The sequence below is a fragment of the Geospiza fortis genome, unplaced genomic scaffold (genome assembly GCF_000277835.1).
Source record: "Geospiza fortis unplaced genomic scaffold, GeoFor_1.0 scaffold41, whole genome shotgun sequence".
Taxonomy (NCBI): domain Eukaryota; kingdom Metazoa; phylum Chordata; class Aves; order Passeriformes; family Thraupidae; genus Geospiza; species Geospiza fortis.
In genome coordinates, this window is record NW_005054299.1 from 3203852 (window position 1) to 3215370 (window position 11519).

The 11519-nt window shown below is 38.9% G+C and overlaps 1 protein-coding gene across 1 annotated transcript in view; it reads right to left on the bottom strand.

Moving 5' to 3' along the window:
- Positions 1-11519, bottom strand: part of CENPF (centromere protein F) — a 47819-nt gene that overhangs the window by 35266 nt on the left and 1034 nt on the right. The gene's annotated exons all lie outside the window — the stretch shown is intronic.

Here is an 11519-nt window from a genome sequence, read left to right on the forward strand (position 1 = left end):
CGGGGCGGGAAGGGGATGACGGTGGGCAAAGGGATGGGGATGGGAGCGGCATTTGTGAGGTGTAACGGCGGCGTCACATCTTTATCCAAACCCACTTTCCCGACCCCAAAGAGAAGCTGAGTTTTGAGAAAAGGAACGACAACACTCTATCCCGGTCGTCACCCGTTCACTGGAAAAGATCAACAGCAGGATCCCGAAGCGCTTTCGCATTCAGTTCTGCTCCCAGGGTTTGGGGTTCGTTTTTTCTTTAGTTTCTTTTTTTTTTTTTTTTTTTCAGGAGAGGGAGGCAATTTAGCCCAATATTACACGTTGTCTGCCCAGAAATACAAACTCAGTCAAAAAGCCCCAAATAGTTTGTACGTATGGTCTAACACAGAGCGTAGAATGGACACGGCAACAGTGGAGGCTGAAGGATTCTAAGGTTCCTGTGAAGTTCCCTGGGTACCCGTGACTGGTTTTTCAAACCCCCTGGTATTCCCCTCCCTATGCCCCGGAACCCCTCTCTGAGGGGAGTTTCAGATTTGAAGCACAATGTTCCTTTCCATCCGAATCCGTGACTTGTGATTCTATGATCTGATTGTCATTTTACCTGTTTAAATGTTCTGTCTCTCATAATCGTTCTGAGAATATTTACTCAAGCACTGTTCTTTTAATCATATTTAGGAAATCGAGTCAAACAAATCTTCCGTGAGAAGTTAAACAGCTCACCAGTCAGCTGGTGAGAGCTCTGATTATAAATAAACACGGCACAACAAACCCACCAGCACATTGTTAAAAAATCTCCCAACTGTCTCCTGAACAAAACAAGCCATTGCAGTGATGGAACTGATCCATCATAAATACCTCTTCACAAATAATGCTTAAAAAACCCCAAAACAACCAGACAGGCTAGAAATTTCCATGGTGAACTTTATGCAGGTGTTCCTGGGGGAGCAGCACAGAGCAGCAGTGGAGCAGGAACTACTTTAGAAGAGTGGAAAACCCTCACACAATGCCAAATAATTAATGAAACAGGTACTGCCAAATAATTAATGAAAGCTGAGAATCAGTCTGAACTGAAGAGGATCTTCTGCATGGTGGACAAGGGGCAAATGTTCTGTAAGAATAAAATACTCGTTATATGCTACTTTCAGTAAGTGTTTCCCATGGGACAGTAAAAAATGCTGCTTAATCAATTGTAGAAGTTGAAGAGTTTTCATTTTCTACAGATGATATTACAGTGGGATTACTGGTGGACATGGACCTCTAGCATTAGTTCATCATGATTAATCCCTCAGGGTAAGCTTCAGTGAATCAGCCTCAACTTCCATGACTGGTGGCATATTTTTCAGAAGGGGATGAATGAGTAGAGACAGCCTCCAGTGTTCTTACAAGGCATGAAAAATGAAAAATCAGCTGGTGTGTGCAGAGCTTTTAAGATGCAGTCTGATTAATATCTGGATAACTGACGCTAAAGGAAGGGAACCTGACCACTGTTGTCAACTTAAATATGATAAAACACTTTTTCTGAAGCTGATTTCTAAGAATGGTCAGGTTTGTACCAGGTTAATGAGTTGCAAAATAATTTTTTCATATTTGAAAACTTTTATGTAACTGTTACAGGAATTAACTAATTATCATGAAAGATAAAAAGACTCGTAAAGAATACAGAAACTTGTTTTTTCTTTTGCCACATCAACTTATTCTGCACAATACTTTTGTAAGTGTCAAGACATTAATTATCAGAAGTAAATATAAGAATAAAAATATTAGTAAATGTAAGATTGAATTATGAGATACATGCATAAGATCAAATACTCTGAAAAAATAATAACAACTTATAAATGATCTTTTCATAATAACCATCAGTTTGTCTAACACTTGTAATTATTTTCATTATTCTCTACTGGCTAGAATTCTTTAGGTCTTTCTAAGAGGCTCTCAAAATCCCCTGTGTTAGAGTTCCCCATGATTTTGAGCAAAGACTATCTCAAGTCTTGTGAAATGGCTTTTCTCTGTCCTTGAAATTCCATTCAGTTTTTGCCAAATGCCAAAGATCACCATTTATGTTTTCTCACCTGCATTCCTTACTGCAATTTTTAGTAAGGGTCCAGAACAGTAAGTAGAATACAAAAACAACTAAGGGTTAAATTTGTATTGCTACAGCTTCTGTCAGAGCATGTGATGGAACAAAACCAGAAGGGAAAAAAGGAAAAGAAATTCTGATGAGAAAATCTCTCCATTCTTGGATACAACAAGAAGTGGAAACCAGACGGAGCTTCTCCTCCATATGCTTCCTCACTGGACTCAGAATCCATCAGGAAAGGCCAAATTCATGTAAGTGTGTATATAAATACATGTGCACATCAAAGAGCACTTGAGGAGCTGGAGCAATCCCATTCACCCAGGGAGAGATAAATGGGCTGGGTACTCTGTGTCTGGTGGGCTTCCACCTTCCCAGCTTCCCTGGGGAGGCACCAGAGGCAGACACTCTGCCAGCCTGGGTGTGAAAGAGAAGATGGATCATTTTCCTCTGCCTCACCCAAACCCCACCCTGTACTAAGTGATGCCTCTTGCCTCTGGAAAACAAAATTCCCCATCTCTGCCAATGCAAGAAAGTAACTGAGAGGATGGTGGCTGTTTAGGTGTCAGTACTGCAGCTGCACAGTTAAGTCTGCACTAACAGAACCAGTGAGCTACTGTTGTAAAATACGTGTGATTGTTTGTACACCCTTAGATTCCCTATTCTTCACATGGTTTTTCACAGAACACATGGTTTGTTGGGTGAACAGAATGAAGGTTAAGGTGGATGCCATTGGGATGCATAGGGAACCTTACACCTTTTATTTCTCAACTGCCTTTTGCTCTTAAAAATGTTGAAGTAACCTGCACAATCTTTTTTCCCAGTTTATTAACAAAATCAGGGACCACAACATATCAAAAATTGTAACTCTGTCCCCAGTGGAGATGGGGCTGTTTCTCTAGTGAGTATTACAGTATTTTTATGTACCAATTGAAGCTGTTACTGAAGTGCCAATGCCTACACCTGTGCTAGGGTCAGTTGGAGGAATGTATTAATGGATCAAATACCTACAATTGCTCTATTTTTTGGGATCACACTGGCTAGTACAGCCTACCACCAGTGGGGAGGCTTCCTAGTACTGAGGAGGTGACTGAGGTTACCTGTCTTGTCTAATGGATCACATGCAGGTGCTGGACAGGGACCCACAGCTGCAGCAGTTTAAAACGCCTCCAGCCAAGGTTGCCACACAGCCAACCTCCCTTCTGTCCCCCATCTTGCCACTGCTCCTTTGTGACAGCTTTGGGGCTGATCTGAACTGCCAGGTGAGAAGGTTAAACAGGCAAGGGGCATTATGTTAAGCAAAGACCTTTCTGGTAGCATCACATGTACACATATTCATTGGGCTGCAAACTGCTGCATTGTCTGGTGAGATAAATGCCTGTTCCAGCTCAGCAGGTGGAGCAGGGATATGCAGGAGAGAGTGAAGAGGCCTGTGGAGACACCAGCTCAAATGAGTTAAAACATCATGTAACAAGACCCTAAGTCCCTCTGCTCTAATCTCTAGCACCTATCTGTCACAAATGATAGTAAGAAACCTTTACACAATAAATGAATTCTTGGGACTTATAACCAGTGTGTTTTACAGGGATAAAACTGTCTTACATCTCCTGCTTTCAATTAAGTCCCTGATATATTTAGGACAATTACTCTGAATAATTTTCATCACAGGAAAGTATTCTCTGACCTTTACATGCAGTGTAGTATTATTGTGGTTTTTTAATAATCTACAAACTTCTGCATAAGTGTTAACCACTGGATTTAAAGCTGCTGAGCAGTTAACAAAGACAGACCTACTACAATAAAAAATAATAAATTAATTAACCATATAAAGGATTGAAAACCAGGGTGCTTGTTAGTAGATGTTAGTAAATGTTAGTTTTGAATGTAAATGTTACTTGTTTAATGCTTGTTGGTATATTAGAAAGGTGGAGGAAGAAAGCAGACATCTAAAATTAAATGTTTTTTATGTAAGTGGACACATACCCTCCTACCTGAAGATGGGTTTGCAACTATAGCAATAGTTACAGAAGTGAAAAGGTATTCATGTTTTTCTTTCCTGTTCTAAAAACATTATTTTCAAACTCTAACAGCCATTAGCATAATGCTCAAAGGGCTGATGTACAGTTAAGAAAATTATAAATAATTACAGCAATTACATTATGATCTGACACATCAAGTCCATATTGTCGAGGGCTTCAAATTACCAGTTACTAAACTGTAAATAAGATTGGAACAGTTTTTTTTCTTTAGTGGTGATTTCCCTGTCTTTATAGCTCTGTTGCCAACCAGAAATGACAATACCAAGCAAATGTTTCACATTAGATATGTTAACACAAAAAATATATTCATTATACTATCAAACACTGTTATATCTTATGGGCAATGAGTTATCAGATTTCAAAGGGCATTTGGTAAGATGGGAAAAGATGGGAACATGTATCCTTCATGGTCCAATCTTCCCTAACTTTCATGGAGCGATGAAAAGCATCTCCTTTGGCCCCCATTTTTGTTAGAACTGTATGCTTAACCACACACAAGTACATCTACTGTGAATATCATCCTCTTCTAAGCAGAGAGAAAGGCAGTTAAGAGAGAAGCGTACTACATATAAACAAAAAGGCATGTACTTTTTTATAGCCATCTCTGACTCCTGCAACCTTTTCTACCACCTTTTTAAAATGGGGAATTTAGAAAATGCCAGCTGGTAAGTAAGGTTACTTCTACTTCTTGTCACACCTTGCTAAGGTTTGTTTTTTCTTTGGCTTACATTTAATAATTTTCTCTCTCTATCACCTTTAACTACTTTAATAACTTTTCTTTTTCACTACTTTTTAATTTCCCTTTTCTGCAAAGGCCATCTCTCCCAGTGGTACCCGGCCATGATATCTGCATGACTGCCTTCAGAAGCCTGAGTTTTGCTTCTTTGCTGGCTTCTCTGTTCTAGGTTCTTGGTCATTTATCATGCCTGCTCAATGCTTATTAATATGCTTAATATTCAGTTTGAACATCCCCTTCCTATGAACTACCATATTAAAGCCTCAAAGCTCATATTTTGTTTCTCCTTTGTTATGATCTGGGATGCACATAAGAATTCAAGTTTTCTTGCTTTCTAATCACTGGCCCAAATTCCAGCTTTTTGTCATGGAAGTTGATTTGTGTTTCTATTATTTTTTGAACATCCACATTGCCCAGGAGAGATACAAATCCATACCCTTTGGAAACACCAGTTCTGTCAGTAATTACTCTCACCTCACAATACACAGTATTGTATAATTTAAAGAAACTCCAAATTTCCACTTTATTCACCCTTAAATAAATTCTACCAACCAAGACTGTGTTTGGCATGATTTTTCCTTCTGGCCAAACATGACCCTGACTGACTGTTGACAAAGGGGTGTTACCTTCTGAAGTACTTGCACAGTGGGTCTCTGCATTTGCACACATCATTTGCAGAAGCTGAGGTTGTGCCCACACACTAAAAAATAAATGAAGCTTCTGAAACAAAAACAATATGGACTTTATGGACTTCTCTGAAAAAAACCCCAACCCAACCCAAACCTGCAGACAGGGTTTTTTGTTTTGTTTTGTTTTGTGTTGTTTTGTTCTGTTTTGTTTTGGTTTGGTTTTTTTTGGGGGGGGGGCAGGGGGGCAGGTTTTGGGGTTTTTTTCCGCAGAAGTGGATAAAGGCAGCTGTGCACAAACTTCTGCCTCATGGGTTGTGTACAATGGATCTCATCTGGATTTACACGGGACTGCTTTCTATTTGAATCTGTATGGGTTACCTTGAGCCCAGATAATTCTCTCAGGTACTCTTCTCCATGGTGTTCCACCTGCTTGGGCACACCACTAGATCATCCTGGAAAGAATTCTTTTCCCTCATGCTTGACAGGAGTCACCAGAACACTCAAGGACATGTTCAGCACACTGAATTCTTTCATGTATCAGATGGCTTATCTGCCAGTATCTCCTGTTCAGCTTCCCATTCTTGCTCAGTGCAAGACTCAGATAAGCATTTCCACTCATCATTATCCCTGTTAAAAGGTTAAGTCTTTACCTCATTTCAGCCCTGCTGACTGCTTGCCATCTGACTTAACCCGGCCACTGACAGAGGGCTTTAGGTCCACAGTGTGTCTGCAGCCTGAAACCCAGGATCTAAGCTGAAATATCGGTCTTCTGACAGCCAAGAATTCAATGTGAGGAAATTCCACTGTTATTAATTATACACATATATTTGTTATATATATATATATATATTTATATGTATATGTATATTTAATGCATGTACTTATCTGAGACTATACTTGCTTTGTGTTGTGTTCACTTACCAGTCAAACAATTTATTAGACAGTGAGATCATCAAGAACATCACGTACACCATTCATGACAAAGTAATCAAATCCCTTAGTCTCTACCTATCTTAATGTTGTCTCTAAATTCTTCCAGTGTTTCTCTGTGAAAAGTTTGTTTATTTAAGACAAAAGTACACTTCCTTATCCTACCCTTACTATAACCATGCCAACATTACTTCTGCTGTTGTTGCAGGCAAGCTCTACAGTGAGTTTTCAGTCACCCAAGTAATTGTAGTAGGAAACCCATCTCAAACAGCCATAGTTTATGAGCCACTAACTGAAATGATCCAACAGACTAAGTATGGAAGGAGGAAACAACTGCTCTCTACATCTTAATGACTTTGGTTATCATTTTATCTCCTCACCTCTTCCAAGTCTAAATGTCAACAGTTTTATTGATATTTCCTATACTATTTTTGTATTAATCCTTTCCAGGAATTTTTTAATGTATTTCAAGTCTTTTCAGAGCATCCAGCTTATCATGCAAATGACAGTCAGCATAGAAAATAATATTTACATATACACCTCTCAGCATCCCAAACTGCTCTAACTCAGAGCAAGTTCCCTGTTTGTTTTGACCAAAAGTGAGAATAAGAATCAGAGCTTTTTTAGAAACAATATACAGATCCCAAAAAGCTGAGACACATCTAGCTGAGGTTTTATTCTTTTACAGTACACTTCAGAAAATAATTTCAGAAAACTTTAAAATCTGGAGTTTCAGAGTGCTCTCATATCCAAGCATGGTCTTAGACCCATTTCACAGACATGAGCAAATATTAATGGCTCAATTCAAGTTACACAGGTTTGTGACAGTCCCAAATCCACATTTTAGATTATGACATTAGCTCTTTGCTTTCTCAAGAAACCATTTATCTCTGAGTGGCTGGGGTGTCCACAGTCAGACACATAAATCTATGCTGAGATGCATGAAGATAATCACAAGTGGGCAGCCACTAAAGCATCCACAAGTCAGTGGTGTATACTGACTTCAAGGCAAGCTGAAAAACTAAGTTCTGCTAAAAGTTAATAATTTTTTTTTGTTTGAGTTGGGTTGTTTTTTTGGTTTTTTTTGTTTGTTTGTTTGTTTTGTTTGTTTGGTTTTTTTTGCAAGAGGCCACTATTTTAAGGAATTTGAAGACTTAATACCATGCTAAATGGTACATTCAAAAATATCCAAATTGGTAATCCCTGAAAACTGTAAAAATGTTATTAATTCTGTAATTGGACAGCAGTAACAGTTGCATAGTAAGTTACATTCATCGTCCCAAACCCCTTTGGAGTACTGGCAAACATGGAATCAAAAGTTCATTACTTTATCCACAAATACTAAAAAATTTTTTGTTTTACTGCCATCACTGGAGACCTGAAAAGAGACACAGGTATTAAACAAGTCCTCAGGCAGAATACAACCCTAAGGAAACTAGAATATTCAACACAGTGTAGTTTATTTGCACAGATAATCAACCAAGACTTACTACAAGACTGGGTGCTGGCTAAGTTGTGATAAGCCATAGAGTATTATAACATGTTAGCTCATGCTTGGTGGCAACAGGTTTGTTTTCCAAGGTTGTGTAATCCAAATTCCTTTTCTAAGAGATGATTTTGAGAAGCACTATTAAATGGAGTAATTAATGAGAGCACTGAATACTAGAGAAGTTGGTTTGTTTGTTTTTTTTTGGTGGTGAGCTTCAAACATTTAAAGTATCAATTTATAAAGAACTAATATGATTTTAGGAATGGCAATTTCTGCTAGTGCACTAAGTTTCTGCTTACATTACAATCAGGTCAGTGTACCCAGCTGTAGCACATGACAGAGATTTTAGGAACACAGTTAAGGTCACATTTACAATACAAATCGGGAATGTGTTGCAACTGCATTCTTTGATTTGATTGTAATGTAGATGACTGTAAAGCTAATTAAACATCATCTACTGTTCACAGGAGAAACCACCAGATGTTGCTTAAGCACATTTTAAAGACAGTTTTGTATGAAACAGGTTATGACATGGTTTCATCAACCAACAAGGACTGAGATTTTTCCATGTTATAAGATTCTTTAACACACTCAAAATATGTTTAATACAGGTTTTGCTAACAGGGTGCTAAGCCACTTCAAAATTCCTTGTACAGTTTCATAACAAATGTTGCCTATATTTTGACATAAAGTCAGTTTTCCTCCGCTGATAGTTAACCATTTGATCAAGCTGAATGGTGTTGGGCTTTATTTTCATGAGGGTTTGAGAAAACATTCAGGCCTACCAAATCCAAAATTTGTGTTGAAAAAAAAAACAACTAGTCTCTCTCCTTTATGTTGCTTTCATCTGGAATCAAAAAAGCACCTTCTTAAGATCACTATCATTATCTCAGTTTTCAGACAAGAAAACAGACACAGAGATGTGCTGCTACATGCCCGACATCAGCCAAAAAACTGGTAGCTAAGGTAACTGAGGTACAGTCCTATGTCAGTGAGTTATTTCCCATTTGTTGAGATGTTTCTATTTGTATGTTATTTAGATATTTATTCTATTTTGTAGAGCACAATACAATAATCCCGGTGATACTGTACAAGGATACAGTGTAAAAATTGAATTATACCAGAGCAGAGCAAATATACTTGAGATAGAATCCCTAAATCATTACAAGTCAATAACATCTCTAAATATAATTTAGAGGTGCCGTGTTTTCAGGTAAAAAAAATTGCTGTAAAATTCCCTAGCAGCATAGAAAGATAGTACCCAATCCAGCTCACATATGACTTGGTACAAGATTAACCATCAAAGTTGGCTGGATGGTTCAAATTTGAACCAGCACAGGCATCTGGAATGAAATCAATAATTTGTATCTTGTAATCTTTGTAATTTGTAAAAATAATTTTTTACCTCGAATTCTTAAAACAGTTTAAGTAACACCTAAGCTAGTTTTAGTCTCTTACTGAATCACTCCCCAGCTAGCAGATAAGAGCAGTTAGTTTTAATCCCAAATTCATATACTCCTGACTGATCTTGAGGAACAAAGGTATACATAAAGATTGCAGGTTTTAATAGTCCTAGAAAACTGTAGTAGCACCAACACAGCAGATTTGCATATGGAAAACTCTTTGCAGGAACTGGGAAGTTTGGTGTTTTAAAGCACCTACTGCTACAATCTGTGAAAGTCTAATACAGATATCAATCACTGCATTAAGTAATCTCATGAAAAGTAATGATCATTACAATTCCTAGTTTTGGGAATTTTTCTCTTGGTTGGGTAAATTTGCAATGCATTTTAATTTGTAGAGTTTGTTGAGCTGACCTTGCTCTTGCTGAGAATCAGTATGATTTTATTTATTCTAGTTACTTTCATTTCTTCTAGGGGACCCGATCCTGCGGGTGACCAATAGTCCAAATCTCCCCCCTGAAATCTTCCCATCCTTCAGTGTGTCAGTGACTCTTGCAACATTGTTTCTTTTGCAGTTAAGCTCCCTAAAAAAGTTTCTTTCAAATGCTGGGAGACCTGAGAAAGTGAAAGTGACCAGCTGCAAACCAGGAATCTAACTAAAAGACTTTAGGGAACCAGCTCACCACCTCCAGGCACAGATGCAAAAGTCAGTATTTACTGCGTTAAGAACAGCATCCTTACACCTGGCCCATCATGGGGAGGACAGGACAGCAACCAAACAAGTTAAATCCTAGTTTTGTTGTGTACTACCCTCATTCGTAACTTTCTACTCAGTAAGGTAATCCCTTTTCTATCAGTTCAGAGCACAGCAGCTCCATGATCCATTTTATCATCTCATTCTGACACCTGATATTTTTTCTAGATTGTTACACTAAGCTCTCGTATCTACACAGGGTCAAGTACAATTCAAGTTTAAATCTTAAATGGTGTCACTTCTTAGTGTCTCAGTGTAGCTGTATGTAAAATGGGGATAATTACTTACTTCATTAAGGTGTGGTGCTTGTAAAATGCTTGAGAGTCTCAGATGAAAAGAAGTGCTTGCAAAATGTAATTATAATATTATTATGCCAGAGGTAAAGCATAGACTTGTGATTCCATGTATAGTGTTTAAATACAATTACTTATCTATCAAAATCAAGAATCTGTGCTATTTCTCTTTCTCTCAACTCCTGATCCTCTTACCATTAATAATCTGAGTAAAACTGACTCCAGTGAATCTGCTCACTTACTCCTTCAGTAAGGTGTACAAGAAACAAACAGTAACAGCAACTCCAACATAGTATCAATTCTGATTTATCACTATTTTTAATATTTTCCCCTGTTTGCAAGAGTCCTTAACTTTCTCGAAGCATCACAGTTGTTTTAAAGGGATACCTGCATTTCTGTAGATCCCATTGGTACCAGAGGTATTTGTACGCACATCCTAGAATGTGGATGATTTTTGGAAAGTGGATAATTTTAAGTAAGGGTAGTTTTTCAGGCAAAAATAATTTTGCAAATTGCCCATTAGCTATGATACACAAGAGTATCTACACATAATTTCTAATATTCACATTGCTCTTAAGCCTACTTGATTTGCTGTGATATATTCAACACTGTTGGTAGCCTCAACCTTCCTGACAGTATTCCAGTGTGATGTGTTCCCTGCTCCTTTTGCCATTTACACCAGGCATCAGAAGAGCTCTCCCACATCTGCCAAGTCCTGGGCATTTTGCGTAATTACAAACCACCACGTTTTAGGCCAACTTCAGGTTTTCTCCTGCTTGCTTTCCAGCAAAGCACAGAGGCATGACGGCGGCGTCATGAGTGTTTCCCCATCACGGGTATTTTACCCTCCGTGCAGCTGGAAGAGTAGGGGTAACTACACTTCTACAAGTGAGGGTCACACAGTAAGCAGGAGACTGAAAGGGCTGAGACGGGAAGAGCAGAAGCAACACAGGGAGGAATGGAGAGAAAGGATGCTGTCGCGCAAGGCTCCAGGAGATGCACAGGGAGTTAAGGAAGAGCAGAAAAGTGGTTACAGGGAAGCAGGGCGGCACCGCGCCTTCGTACGGGAGGGCTGGAAGGAGGATCTCAAGAGCTCCCAGGCCCACGCGTGCAGAGCCTCCTCAGCTCCCTGCCCGCCCATTCCCAAAGCCTGTCTGGGGCCGACCCGCGCGTGGAGCCCCGCG